General features: G+C 37.3%; 1 protein-coding gene across 3 annotated transcripts in view; it reads left to right on the plus strand.

The window, feature by feature from the left end:
- SKAP2 (src kinase associated phosphoprotein 2) overlaps positions 1 to 14,701 on the plus strand; it is a 116,915-nt gene that overhangs the window by 84,563 nt on the left and 17,651 nt on the right. The gene's annotated exons all lie outside the window — the stretch shown is intronic.

A 14,701-nucleotide genomic window follows, 5' to 3' on the forward strand; every position in this document is an offset into this window, starting at 1 on the left:
GCCCCTTTTTGCTTAATCAGATATTTATTTTCTGCCTTGGTACACATTATATAATTTGCAGTCCACAGCTGGATATTTTAAGGTGTGACATAAAATAACTTGTAAAACTGTACTATTAAATAACTGTGTATGTAGAGCTACCTAGATGCATAGTGTTTCTAGCTTAGCGGTGTTTTAAGCAGAAGACTTGTCCTTGTCACAAGAGTGAACACTTGTGGCTTTAAAGATGATGCCATCTGTTACAGCCCTTGACTGATTTTTTTTTTTTTTTTTTCCCTCCTTCTTTTATTAAGTCAGGGTTTGAGACATAATTTTTAAGGGCCTTCAGTATGATCTTCTGTGGTTTCACATCTGTATGGAGCACATACCCAAAACTGCAATGCTAACTACTGCCTGTCACCTTGATCCTTTCTACAACCTCAACAGTTTGTGTACAGTCTACAACACTCCCGTACAACAGGAGGAAGGAGGTGTTAATCCGAGCTAACATACTTATCTTAATTTTCACTCTTGTGTTATCTTTTTTTCTTTGTTCTCTTTCTGCTCACAAACTTGCATTCTAGTGGTAGTGTCCACGGTGTACAGTATAGTTGCCGTGAAAATGCTTCCAAAGGTAAGGTCTGATTCTTACTTTGGTGGTGCTTTTTTGGTGCACGGAGATGATAAAATGCCCTTAAAGAATGGGTAAGGTTGGATCTCTTCTCAGCCTGTCCATAACACAGAGAACTTCTGGGTGAGCAGGAGGGAAGGATGGTGGAATTCAGTGTTGTGGTGATCTCTGGTCAGGGGAACTGGTGTGGAGAATTGACCTAGCCAAGAACTCACTTGAATCAGTTCTTAGTTTACTAAGTAGATTAAACCTGAGGGTTGATTCAATCTCAGATTGGGACATGGGTCACAGGAATGGGAAGCTTGCTTTTGTTTTGATTCCTGCTTTCAGTCCTCTACCAAACAGTTTGGTCAAGCCCAGGTATCTGGCCGATAATTCTGTTTTGCAGTGTACTGGAAGCAGAGCTAGGGAAACTGTAACTGAAACAAAGCTCAGGAAAAGGTAAACGGCTTATTTTATGCAGTAGCAAGCGTGCCATGCAAAGAAATGCTTTTTAATTTGTTTACTCAGTTTAAACAAAGTCTTTTAAATAGTTTTACAATTATATTGATATTTCAGAGCTTATTTCTGACATTGAGTGTCGAGGTAGGAAATGATCATCCTGTCTCTATCTGATGGTTGTCTCTTTAAGCAGCTTTGTCGCTTTCATTTTTTTGAACAGTTAACCTCTGCAGTTAAGCAGCATAACTTAATATCCTCCTCGTCTCCTCTTGCTACTGGGTTGCTTGAGCTCTGAAGAAGCAAACTTGTTTTTTGATGATGTACTCTTTTCATGAGCATGGAGGGAGGAAAAAAAGAATGTGACCTCATTTACCTGTTCTTGGGAAGAAGGATGTTATGATTATGTAGTAGAGCTTGAGTGTAAGTTTGATCTGTCACTCACAAACACCACAGCAAATATTTGTGTTCTCAAAATGTGTCAGATGTATTGACTTCTTGGCACTAGAAGTGAAGATTTCACAGCACTGTGTTAATGAAAATGCCTTTTCAGGACACCTTTGCTTATTTTAGAGTTTTCAATATGTCACAGTCAGGGTCTGTGGGCGCAACAAAGCATTTGGTGTCAAGCAGTCCCAGTTGTGAATTACAGCTGTATCATCGAGTTTCTAAAACCAGTAAGCTAAAATGTAGAAACTGTTAATTGGTCGTTGTAAACCTGAGCAGTAGGTTTAAGTCAGCAGAGACAGGGGTGGTTATGGAATCTGAGACGTTACCTATGATCATTGCTGTTAAGTCAGTATATCATGTATCCTGGTATATTGTCCAAATTCCTCCCAGCATCTGTTGTTTGCTTCAAGTAGTTATGGAATTCTTTACTTCTGGTGCACAGAAGTTCTATATAATGCTGGTGTGCCATCAACTTTTTTTTTTTTTTTTTTTTTTCAGAAAGAATTCTAAATGCTTTTAATTTGTAAATGCAGTGATTTCAAAATATAAAGTGTAAGTAGGGAAGTAGGGTCTAGAGTATTTGAAGCTGAAAAGACTGGATGTAACATAAACATTTTTGAGGGCAGTACTAAAGATGAGTTTCCAAAATAATTGCTGAAAGTGTTTCAAATAATTTCAATTAAAACATCTTTGAGGTTCAAGAACACAGCAAGGGATTTTTTTTCCTTTTAAAGCATTGAACATTCTTCAAAACCATTTTTTCAAAGATTGGATCTCAGTGTTGTTAAGAAATTAATATTTTTCACTTGTTTAGCCATTGTGTTATTTTGGAATATGGAGTATTTTTGGTCATATCTTGCTCATAGGTAGAGTACCAGAATAAGGAGAAGGGGGTGCTATGGGACTTACTCAGTTTGCTTTAAATAAAAAATAATTCAAATAATACAAGAGCAGTGAAAAGCAAATGTAAGCTACATTTTGGTGTCAGGGAATAGTAAAGATTTTTTTTGCTGTCCAAAATGTGTGATTTTGTTTTCTTGATCACTGGGATTTGGGGTCTGCTAAGTGTCTTTGACTACAGGCCAGACATGGAAATAATTGAAAAACAATCTCTTTCAACTGTATATTGCTACATCCCAACTGCTATGATGAAATGGAGCTGTGTCTGAATTCTCTGTTACTCTGCGTTTTGAGGCAGTATGCTTATGGGATTTATATATACTTTGGAGCATCCTTCAGCTAGTACTAAATGCTCTCGAGACGTGAGTTATGAATTCAGACAACTTTTTGTATTTAAAGGCATTGCATCCAGAAGGTGGTTAGGAACTTGATACTTGGACCTCAGCTTTTGTTTGCCACAAGGGCTTGGGCTTTAATTTCAATTAATGCAATCCTACAGCTAAAGAGGGAACCTTTTCTTTCTGTTGATGTTAGGTATCAGCGATGGAAGAGGAGGTAAGTTTCTGGTGTAGCTGGAAAGAATGAGATGTCCATTGAGTGGGAAGTGGTAAATCTTCAGGAGGAAAAATTAGGTTCATAGGCTCTTCAGTGTTTCTTGTGAAGTTAATATAAAGTGGTGGCCTGTGAACATCAGGTGGCCCATAGCTGTCAGGAAGCCTACTGTCTATGATGCAGTTCAACCCCTGCTCCCCAATCACATACTCATTCAAAAATGTGCAAGCAAGGAGGACAATAAAAATTAATAATAACTAAGTATTCATATTTAGTCTGATTTGCGTGAATATATTCGCTGATTGGACTTGGAGTGGGATTGTCTGCTGAGAAATAGTCATAGAAGAGTATTCTTTAGTAATGCACTTCTGCAGCAAATTTGGTCATCCGTGAGATTCAAAGCAGTTAATTACAATATTTACAGTAAATGGAAAATGTGTGCTATTAAGTTTAGGTATTTATTCTCCTCTCTTTGAACTGCTTGCGAGACTTCATCGTTTTCCGATGTTTTGAATGTCATAGTTTTCATAGAGTTTACAAGTGGAGAAAATAGGAGTGGCCTTCCCGAATTTCTGGTCAACTGTTACAACAAACTGAAAGAGTTCATGTTGGAAAGGCTGTGTTTATCAAAGTTTTGGATTAGCAAAGGCTGAATTTTATTTCTGTATTTCAGAGAGCAAAAAATAACAAAAATACCCTAAAGCCCAGTCAGACAAAAAAACCCCAAGAAACCAAACAAACCCCCCAATAAAGAAGGAATAGATTTTTTAAGTCTGCATCGTCCATTGGCATTTTGAAGCTTACTTGCTTAAAATTAGAAGACATAATTTAATAGCTAAACAGGAAGTATTTTTAAATAATGCATTTTTATGTTTAAAGAACTCTTTCAAAAACTAATTAGCACTCAACTCATTGAAAGAGAATTTACTTATTGAAATAAGAAATATCTTACTGCAAGTACTGATCAGTCATTTTTGTACTATTTTCTGTGCCACCAGCACTAAACAACGTTTGACACTATTGATTTGTAAAACCAGTCTGATGTGAACAGTATGTGACAGAAGTTGTTTGTTATTAAGAGATAGAATCCTGTCTCAGAAAGGCTTGTCATCCTGGTGAGACAAAATCGCACAAAGTAATTTTACTTGTATCATAGTTTTTTCAGTGTTGACTCTTGCTGACAGCTGGCTTCATGTTAAATGTGAACAAAGCTTTGTTTATGCATGCATGTCTTCGATGGGTTATGGACCCAAAGTTCGTTCTCTTGAAAGCAAAGTAGTTTTCTTTGGTAGCACTGTTTTTATCTAATTAAGAAGCAGTGCAATAATTCTAATGCAAAACATTCAGAAGAAATGTCTTGGTATGTGAGATAGTTTATTAACCATAAATGTGAGGAATTGCTGTGGTTTAGCAAGTTCAAAGCAAAATGTCAATTGTATTATGTATATTTATGAAAATAGAAATGTTGGGCTTGCTCTACTGCTTGGCTATAACAGTGATGAATACTATATAGATAGATCAAGGAACCTTTACTTTTTGAATTTGTGACAAATGACTGCATATCAGGCTATTAAAACCGTTAGGTAGAGGTTTTTTAAGAAACAAGAGCAACCAGAGGTTACATGGTGCCTCAGGCTATCGCTTCTCAACTTTTCTGGTTTCCACAAGGTAGCTATTAAAGAACCATATTTTATACAACTGGATTCTCAAATAAGACCCAACAAGGTGGGCTTTAAAGGCCGAATTAATCACTCTGTTACTGTGGATACAAATTCCTTATTTGAATTTTTCAGCCTTTAGAAACACATCAGTGTAAATCCTTCTGTATATGTCTTTTCCTCTCAGCGTGCTTTTTATCAGCTACTCACTTTCCTACCCACTGTCATCAAAAATGGAGAAATTAGCCAAGCAAAACACTTGGCTTCATGAATTTTGCTGGCCGTATGCATGTGTACCTGATTTGCTTGCGTGTTAGTGTACTGTGTTTGCAATGGATGTTATGTTTAGTTTACACACATACAAGGAAGGCAACACAGGAGAAGATGCCTCTTTCCTTGTCTTTACTGCTGCTCCCTGGACTGGCTTAGGGGTCTTTGAAAGAAGCAGGTTATTTGCTTCTAAAAAAAGAAAACGGTCAGCAGGGTACAGCTCCCGGACCCCACAGTGGACCAGGCAGGGAGGGCAAGATGCAGCAGTCTGCTGTGCCCTAGAGCAGAGAGAGGGATGCTCCAGGGAACTGCAGGGTGCACGTACACAGCTCAGCTTCAGCAGTGAACGGAGAAGTGTTTTCTTAAGAAGCCGGAAGAGACCGAGCAAAGTGTTGTGTTGTGTTTTGTTTTGGCAAGCCAGTGAGACATGGATTAGACAGCAAGGTGGGAGGAAAATTTTCTCATCCAGATAGGGGATGGTTGGCGCAAGAGCTGTTTAGTTTCAGTAATTTTTTTGAATACTTTTTCCTAGCAGATCTTGATTTTTCTCTACCTTGAGTTTGTGTTCTAATGGAAAATAGCTTAAGATCTTGGGAACTTTCCATATCCTTAAGGAAGAGGTTCCAGTACTTCCATCTTTGGTTTGTGGAAGGGTTTTGTCTTAGCAGGCTGTAACAATTATTCTGTCCTTGGATCTCGAAGACAACTGCGAGTAAAACTGGGAATTAAAGGAAGGAATTGCATTTTCATAACAAATCAGAGTCTACAGGAAAACCCGTGGATCCTAGCATGAGGGTCATCCTTCCATTGTTCCAAAAGAAATTAACTGAAGTTATACTTGCCTCCATGCCCGTTTCAAATTTATTTCCTTAAGAAGTAAGGCATCTCCATTACTAAATGTTGAACAGTGGTTTCAGATAATTCAGTAAACAAAAGTTCAAGATGGATATGATTTTGTCATAATCTCCATATGGGTCATAAGACCCAATTTCTGGTTAAACCGCCTAGCTCAGGCCTCCGAATGGTGGCCCTTACAGCCTAACTGGGACTGTGTTGCGTCTCTGGCCTGAGAGCTGGGTAATCCAAAGTATCAGCTGTGAGAGAATTCAAGTAATCTGGGACTCTGGGGCCCCTGGGTTTTTCTGGGATCCAGCTGCATGCCAATCCCACAGTAACATGGTGAGCTGCCTGGGGTGCAGTTGTCATCTCCTGCTTATGAACTACTTCCAGATCCCTGCTGCCCTACCTCGTCTGCCTGGGGTGCATCGTGGTACGTGGCATGCAGGGCTAGTAAGGTCTGACATCCAGAGCTGCTGGTCCCATTCTGGACCTAAGGTATGAGAATGGGGGAATGGGGCAGCGTTTGTAGAAACGAATGTGGGAACATTACCCAAAATGTGGTACGTGGAAAGAGTTTGTATCGGAGCTATAATTTTCTGCTTATTTCTGATTTAACGTGATTTTTGTTTACTAGTGAATCGTTACAGGAATATTTTTACAATTTATTTCACCCTTTAAGCTGGAGAAAAGATTGAGCGTAGTTGACATAATTTGATTTGATGCATGGGCCATAAACAGTGAAAAGAGGCAGTGGGGTGGGTATGTTACTTTTCATGAAAATACCCAAAGGGTGAAAACTGCTGAATTTTTTTTTGTCAATGTGCAGTTAATGATCAACGCAGAGAATGCAAAAATGTCTTGGTAGAACATTTGTAAAGGAGTTAAGAGAAGCATCTGGGAGCCAGACTTTTCTTGTGGAAACATGCCAACGACTGTATTGTGTTTCCTTTTACTGAAGTGAGCTATGCTGAAAAGCCTTGTCTTCTGTCCCTTTTTTGAGTAAGTTAATTTCTAGAATCAGACTATAAATTTGAATACTTTAGCCCTGCAGATTATTAAAGGATATTATGTGGTTTAAATAAGATGCTTTCTTTATGAATTCTATGTATGTAAATATTATGTCAAGTCACATTTGTCACAATTAGGGATATGTAGTTTTCAGAAATGGCTTTTAAATTTAAATCTTGCTGCTGATCAACGAGTATGAGAAACTTTACTTGACACTTTTTCTAGCTATCATATAAATTTAAGCTTGAGAAATATAACCCCTGTACATAGTTGTCAAATAACACTGTAGTACAGAGTTATACAGTGTAGATCAGTTAATTGAATATTTGATTGCTAGATGTATTTACATAGAGAACTATTTATATTTTCTATGTAGATTTTAATAGCCACCACATTTATTTTAGCAAAACATTTTAATAATAAGGTTTATAAAATGTCATGTTGAACACTTAAACTATTTACATAACTAAGAGCTGTTACGGGTTGAGAGAACAAACAAATTTATTTTAGTTACAGTGAGTTCACATAAATCCTTATTATGTTTATATGTAAAGAATGCACTTCTGTGCATGCCACACGTATTTAGGCAAGCAGTCTGTAGCACAAATTCCTGTGAACCTACAATAAAACCATGGAATCAGCTTTAAAATTGTTTGTTTTGTCTGTTAGAACTACTAATTTTCATTCTGTCCACGAATTGCAACTACTTTTTTGGGAGGGTGAGGGGAGACAGAGGAGGGAGCATTTTTCGTTAAGCAGCTAAATAATTAGATGAGCATGTAGAAACATTAAACCCCAGAAGCTTTCCTTTACATTGTTGAGGCCTGTTAAGAGGAATATTTAAAAATATTTTATTCTTTCCTTAAGTGTTTGAATATGGTTGTAGGTAAGATGCCTGTTGCCTCCATTTTGTATGCCAAATTTGAAGATTTAGGAACATTTTTAGAAGTGGAGCCAAAATTGTGCTTTTGTTGGAAACTAACGTGAAACTTTACCTTCAGAGATGCTTCTGTTCAGGTGTGGAAGTTGTTATCTAATCTCTTGATCAAAAAGTATAGGTAACATTTAAATAAGTGCCAATCAAACTTAAGGAATTTGTAAAGAGCTGGATTATGAAGTCACTTACAAGATTTTCACCTTGTTTGATGGCTCATCAAATAATTTTTTGTTTTCTGAGTTTAATATATTCTGACTCGTTTATTTAGCATATAGGATTAGACAATTCTGAGAGACCTGATTTCTGAAAACAAATCTCTGAAACAGTGATTTTAATTGTAAATACAAAATGTCTGTGAATATAAATATGGGAAAAGAATGAATGAGTTTCTGGAAGTGGATCTCCCTGTGATTTCTTTTAATTCTTCATTATAATTATTGTGTGCATATCCATGATTGAACTTGTTTGTGATGACCTTTATCTTTTCTCTTGAGAAGAATTACTATTACCACGTCTTTCTTCATGAGAAAATAAAAAGGTCAGTGCAAACCCCATTTCTTATTTCTATGCAGTGCATATTGCACTTCGGCATATTTGTATTGAATTTTATTAATAATACTTAGATCCAAAGCATTATTTCCAAATAAATTTTAGTATTCCAAAACAGAAATTCTAAATGGTCTTTCCCAGTATGTACTTACGCTTTTCCTGCCTTTTTTTACCTCCTCTCCTCCCAAGCTTGCTATTGGTGTGACCAAGATTTTACATACTTCTATTTTTTCTAATCCTGTCAGACTAGCTAATTGTTTTCCTCCTTTAATGTTAATTTGATAACCTGTTAATTCTTTTGCATCTGTGTTTGTCTAAGAAGAAAAAGAGAATGTAGAGAATGTAAAGTTGTTGCTTTTTTAAAATTTTTTAATCGGAGGTTTTAAATGATTTGTTGTTTGGAAGACTAGTGCTAGGAACGTTGATGCAGCTGTCACTCAGAACATGACTGAGGATTGCTTCTTTGCAAGGAGAGCTTCTTAGCAAGGAGTGCTCTAAATCTGAATATATTCATAACTAAAACCAGGAATTGCCTTGTACCCCTGTGGATTGTTCAGTTGTCCTAATGAAAATGTTCTGTTCTGTCATTCAGGTGACTGAGCATGGTTTTCCTCCCATTGTGATACTTTGCTCTTAAAGCCAGAAGGGCCTTGTGAAGGCCTGGAAGCAGCACCTTTCACACTAGCAACGTCTGTGTTTGGTAAATGAACAAAATTAATCTTTGTATGAGTTGGCTGTGACTGCAGAATGGGGCAAGGGCAGGAAAGCAAGATTACTGGGACACTTGGTTCTGGGGAAAGGAAAGAAGAAGAGGAAAGGTGCTAACAGATATTTGGGTCCTAAGAAGTAGGAAAGGCAAATATGAAAAGCATGCTCCTACGTTTCCTGAAAACTTGGTGAAATTATGCCTGGTAGAGTGAGAAGATCCACTTTGGGAAAACTGTGGACAACCTTGCCAGCAATGCTCGATTCTCTGTCTTGTGTGAGGGTAACTGTTTTTCCTCCAAGGACAGAGCTGTGTTCTTTGATCACTTAGTCTTCATACTTCCTGCCCTAAAACATTATAAAAAATACTTTCTGCTAGAAAAATATTTTAGTGCTTGTTTTTTCCAGTAAACTTGTGAGAAGTCACATAGTATCTTCCTGCTTTTAAAAACAGGGATTTTTCATCCATTGCCCAGGTATGGTTCATGTGGATGTACAATAATATAGGAGAAATGCAGCGTCTTCTTCACAGATGTATTTAGAAAGAAATTTTTTTCTCAAACAGTTCTCCAGACTTGCTCATTTCTCTCTACTACTTCACTTGGTTATTACTCTTCATAGCAATAGTTACATGATCCAAACAACATTCTTCTGCACAAGACTAGAAAATTGCAGCCTTGAAGTGTGTTTTGTATTTGTTCCTAGTGAGACTGGGATGTTTTTGGTTTACTTTACTCTTTAGTTTAGCAAATGCTGTAACTCCGAAATAGGAAGGGAATGTTATATCTGGTTTTTGGTTTTGATTAAGCCAAACCATAACATATGCTTAGATTCACTGGGTGGTGTCACAGGAAGGTTGCTTTAAGAGAGAATTTTTATTCTGCAGAAAACAGCTAAGTGACTTTCCAGGACTCCAATATCACTTCCTCTCCTTCTCACCTCCTTTTTCTACAGCATTGATCCTGAGTTAATTTATGACAATATCTACTAATCTCTTCTGTGAGGATGAGGTGGTAACTTTTACAAGGTCTTCTCAATAGGAGACAGTGCTTCACTTTTAGCTGAGATGGCTGGTTTGATTATTCAGATTGTGTACACAATTGGGAGTATCGGTGGTGCACAGTAGCGCCTTTTCAAGATACAAGGAGTGCGACTGTGAGGAAAAAAAAAAAGTGCAGGATTTCTCAAGGAATCCAGGAAACCTCACATCTGGAGACTTGGCAATATGTGGACAAAACTGAGTCATTTGAGCTAATCCTGTTCTGTAAAGTCATTAGCTTCAGCTGTCTCATACGTGAACTGTTAAAATGCACAGTCCCTTATAAACTGCTGCTGAACAGCTTAGCATGGAGTACCAAAAGAAGCCAAATGCTGTTTCCTAGAAACTTGATCTAACTTTCAGAGTTAGAGCAGGGTGTTGGACTAAGCAATTTCCACTGGTCCCTTCTATCTTAAAGTATTTCATGATTCTAGCTTTTCCACTTTCTACAGCCAGTCCTATTTATTTGAGGCCATTGGGAGGTCAGTACAGTCAGAGTGGTGCGTATACTCAACTTCATTTACGCTAGAATTTAAATAATGTTTGTTTTCAAAAGCTCCTTAGAACTTGTGCAAAAAGTGTTAGTTGAAGGTCCCATCCAGTTTAGCTGGTAGTATATTTGAATGAAACCTTTTACCTCGGTCTTGGAATCAGACTTGGATCATGTGTGTTGAAAGGAGTTGGGGCTAGGAGTTGACATGGGCTGTTCTCAACTAAAATTAAAGTGTTAATATTGTTCATTAAAATGTATCTTTATATCATTCATAGCCTGCATATCTCTTTCTGTGTTCTGTTGGAATACAATTCTGTATTACTTGTTTCCCATCGTATTTCTGAGGACAGTGGTGACTGTTTATTCAGATGCAGCTGCTGCTTCTGCTCATATTTTGATGTCATCTCATCTGTAATACCAGGTTTAGCTTGTCTGGATGACATGTTTCTGTCTCTGTCTCTTCTGCTTGTTGTGGAAATTGTTTTTTTCACTCAAGCTTGTCATGCAGGAATAAGACTTTTCTGTTTGAGATGTTGGGTGGGAGCTAGCTTGACCCGTGGAAGCAGGAATGAAATAAGAATTGTCATATGCCTATGTGGGATTAGGTCAATTCATAAAATTATAAATCTGGGAGAGAAAAGGTCTTGACTCTTTCCACAGCAAGCATTTATTCACACTTAAAAGTTCTTGTTTACATTTGAACAGAGTCATTCTTTGGTAGCAAAAAAAACAGTGTGGAGGAGTGAAGCTTTTGTATCTTTTACTTTTTCTTGCGCAAAACAGTATAGACCCGTGACGTTAAGTGTCAGTAGAGGAGTTCTTGTACACACCTTTTTGTCTGCATGCGTCTGTCATCTCTGCTGAGTACAAAGTAAAGATGCTGTGATATATTTTTAAATTGACTGTTTAATAATACAAGTATTTTTGTGGGGGTCTGTCTTACAAGACTTGTTTGTATGCTTATAACCTTCTGACACCACAGTGAAATTTCAAATGAAAATATATTGATGTGCATTACAAGCGTGTGATTGCTTGTATCATTATGCACTGCAGTATTTTTTATCTAAACTGATCAAAACATCTTCCAATGATTTTTCTAACAATATGTGATTGGAATAACAACTTCACATGTTGTAGAGTTCCATGCTGCAGCCCGAAAGGCATATAAATACAAGCTGCTTATTTGCAAGAAGCTTCCAGATTTGCAATATGATTGCTATGGAAACCACACAATGAAAACCTTATAACCATCTGTGTTGTTTGGTAGATTTTGCTGCATAGCTGAGCTGTTTTTGTTTACTGTTATTCAAGTGTTGAATAGAATATGTTAACCCACAACCTGGGATTATCTAAGAATAAACTAGTATTGTGCAGTGACACTGTGTCAGAGACTAGAAGACAGTAGAATACCAATTAATAATGGCATTAAATTACAGTCTAATGTAAAAAGATGGTTAAATAGTGTATTAGTAGAGGAAACTGCTAAGTTTATTCATATTTATCATGGAGATGCTACATTCCATTGAAGGAATGCACTGTTCAAGCCAAAGGCTTATCTGTTTTATACTCAAGTAGTCTGATTCCCCAACCCCTCCTCCCCACCTCCCTTTAAGAAAAAGAAATTGAAAGGAAAAAAAAAATAATCCATGAATTAATGTAAAAAAACTCAGCTAGTGTAGAATTCATTGTTTACTACTTATACTGTATGGATGGTAGAATCATGTATGATCAGGTGATTTTTTTGTTGTTTTTTCTTCAGACTGCAAATTAAATAAATTATTTTCAACAGCTTTCATGAACTAACTGAAAAAACCCATAACAAATATAGCTAGTTCCTCGGTGCATTGTCACCACAAGAATTCTGTAAGGTTGGGTTTTTTTGCCATTAGAGTCTCTGAGTACCAGCAGAGTATGGAACATAACCTGTATCTCAAGGGTTCTTTGGATTTACAGCTCTAGAAGTGTTCACTGGTTTGATTAGTGATGATTAGTCTCATTTTGACATAGTGAGAAGGTGGAAAAGAGTATTTTCTCGCTGCAGTAGTAGTGACGGTGTGAAGAAGAGATAGAGACGAAACATTGTACTAGATTATTTAAAAGGTCCATGTGATTCCTCTTACACATTGTCTTAATAATATGGAAGGACTTCTGTATTTTTTTATCTTAATTTTTCATCTTTTGACTGTATTCCCTGTTGCAAGACAATTTTTAGTATGTTGCATCTGACTATGGCCCTAATTCCTGGGGTAACTGAGGTTGCTGTGTTTAAAGAACATCTCCTGCACATAGTTGTTGCTTCATGACATAATACCGGAAAACACTGGTAAGAATCATAGGTTTTTTTTGACCATCCTAAGCCAAGCCTGTTACATCTGCTCCACTGTGAGCATGATTGCATTAGCAAGTACATCTGCTCCACTGTGAGCATGATTGCATTAGCAAATAGTGTGGACCATTTAGAACAGATTCATAAGGCACAAGTTTGTGCCGAGGACCTGATGTTCGTGCTGTGCATGTTTCAGAAGAGGTTTCCTATGGAGTCACTTTAGTCTGGTTCCACGGACTGAATCTCCGTTAGCAGCTGGACCGTGTTCAGTGTGCTTTGGGAGTGAGTATTCCAGTCTAATTGCACCTGAAAGTTTGTCCTCTCTGTGACAACTCTGTAGTATAAAGCAAAATGGGGTAAGTGGGGATGGTTGGGATCCAAACCAGTATGCTAATATGGGCAGCCTTTGTTCGAATCTGGGACCTTTTCAGTATTCAAGGAGCCTTGGTTCAGTCGTCTTCTCATCATCAGGTATGGATCTGGTGAACTCTTGTTTCTAGGAAGTAAGTTTTTCAGGAAAGGCAATGCAGATGCCTACATTTTTCCATGAAACCACAATACAATCTACATGTATTCAACTGTACCTTATGAAAAAAAATCTCTTCAATTCTCCTCTGCTGTTTTACTTCAGTTGAAATCTCCTCTACTCAAGTCATTCCTCAGTTTAAGCTATTTTGATGACCATGATAGTTGATACAGTTAAAATCCACCGTACATTCGACACACCAACTGATATAAGTCCAAACATTCAGTAATGTGTAATATCAACATTTAATATATATATACATTTTATTTCATATATATAAAATATTATTTTATATAATAAACATGTAAATAAATAATAATATATCATGCTATGTGTGTTGGATGAAACTGGGTTGTTCTGTGAAAAAAGGACAATTCTAGAAAATGTGACTGTGAGTGGTCTCATAGTGGTAGGGAAGCCACAGAATGACAGTGCCTCCTAGTGCTCCTCACGGCACATGGGGACAATATTTTTGCCATTTATGCTCCAGTTGTGAGTGCTCAAAATAAACAAAAGAGTGTACTTGGAAACACGCGACAAGAGTTATGCCAAGTGGGGGAAAACACATAACTGCATCTGAATGCAGTAAATAGTGTTTTGTGTTGTATTGCAGCTTCAGATTTTCCCTGTTCTATTGTTTTGGGGTTTTTTTCCCCCCCTCTGTCCCCCCCCCCCCCCGTCCCCCCCCAGGCTTAAATAATAGTTTACATTCACCTCGACCAGATTTTTAGCTAGTCAAGAGTCAGAGAGCAAAAACTCCTGCTGGCTTAGTAGGGCAGCATTTCAAAGCTCCTTGTAAAGTGAATCTCATGATATAATGGTAATATTTGTAGGACTGCATATATAGGTTAGCAGCACTTATACATACTCATTTCAACAGGTCTACTCTTGTGCTTTAAACATCTGCTTTAATGTTTGCAGGAACAGTCTTGTGGATACATTAAATTTTTACAAGGCTAAAAAACCTTTGAACTGTTGATATAAAATTCATTCTTTGACAAAGTAGATAGGCAATTACATATAAGTTGTACAATAAGGAACATTTTAAAAGCTGTGAGTTCTGTATCTGTTGTCTGTCATTAATAAAATATCAAAATTAGTTGCTGAAATGTGTGCCTTAAAAATAAGCATGAATGTCTGGATATGTGATGAGTAGCAAAGCCAAATAATTTATACGTATTGAAAGTCCAGTTGTTGTTTAAGAAGCGAGTTTATCGATGTACTGTTTCCTCACTCAGTACAGCAGCTTTGTCAGTTTTCATATGCTATAAAGGCCAAGATAAATCCGTTTCTACTTCCTTATGAACCTAAAGAAAGAACAGAGCTAAAAAACCTCAGAGTTTGTTCCCTTTTTTTGCCTCATCAACCGAATTGTTGACTGAGGTGTGAGGAGCAGATTT

Source organism: Falco punctatus (assembly GCF_963210335.1).
Source record: "Falco punctatus genome assembly, chromosome: 4".
Classification (NCBI taxonomy): Eukaryota; Metazoa; Chordata; class Aves; order Falconiformes; family Falconidae; genus Falco; species Falco punctatus.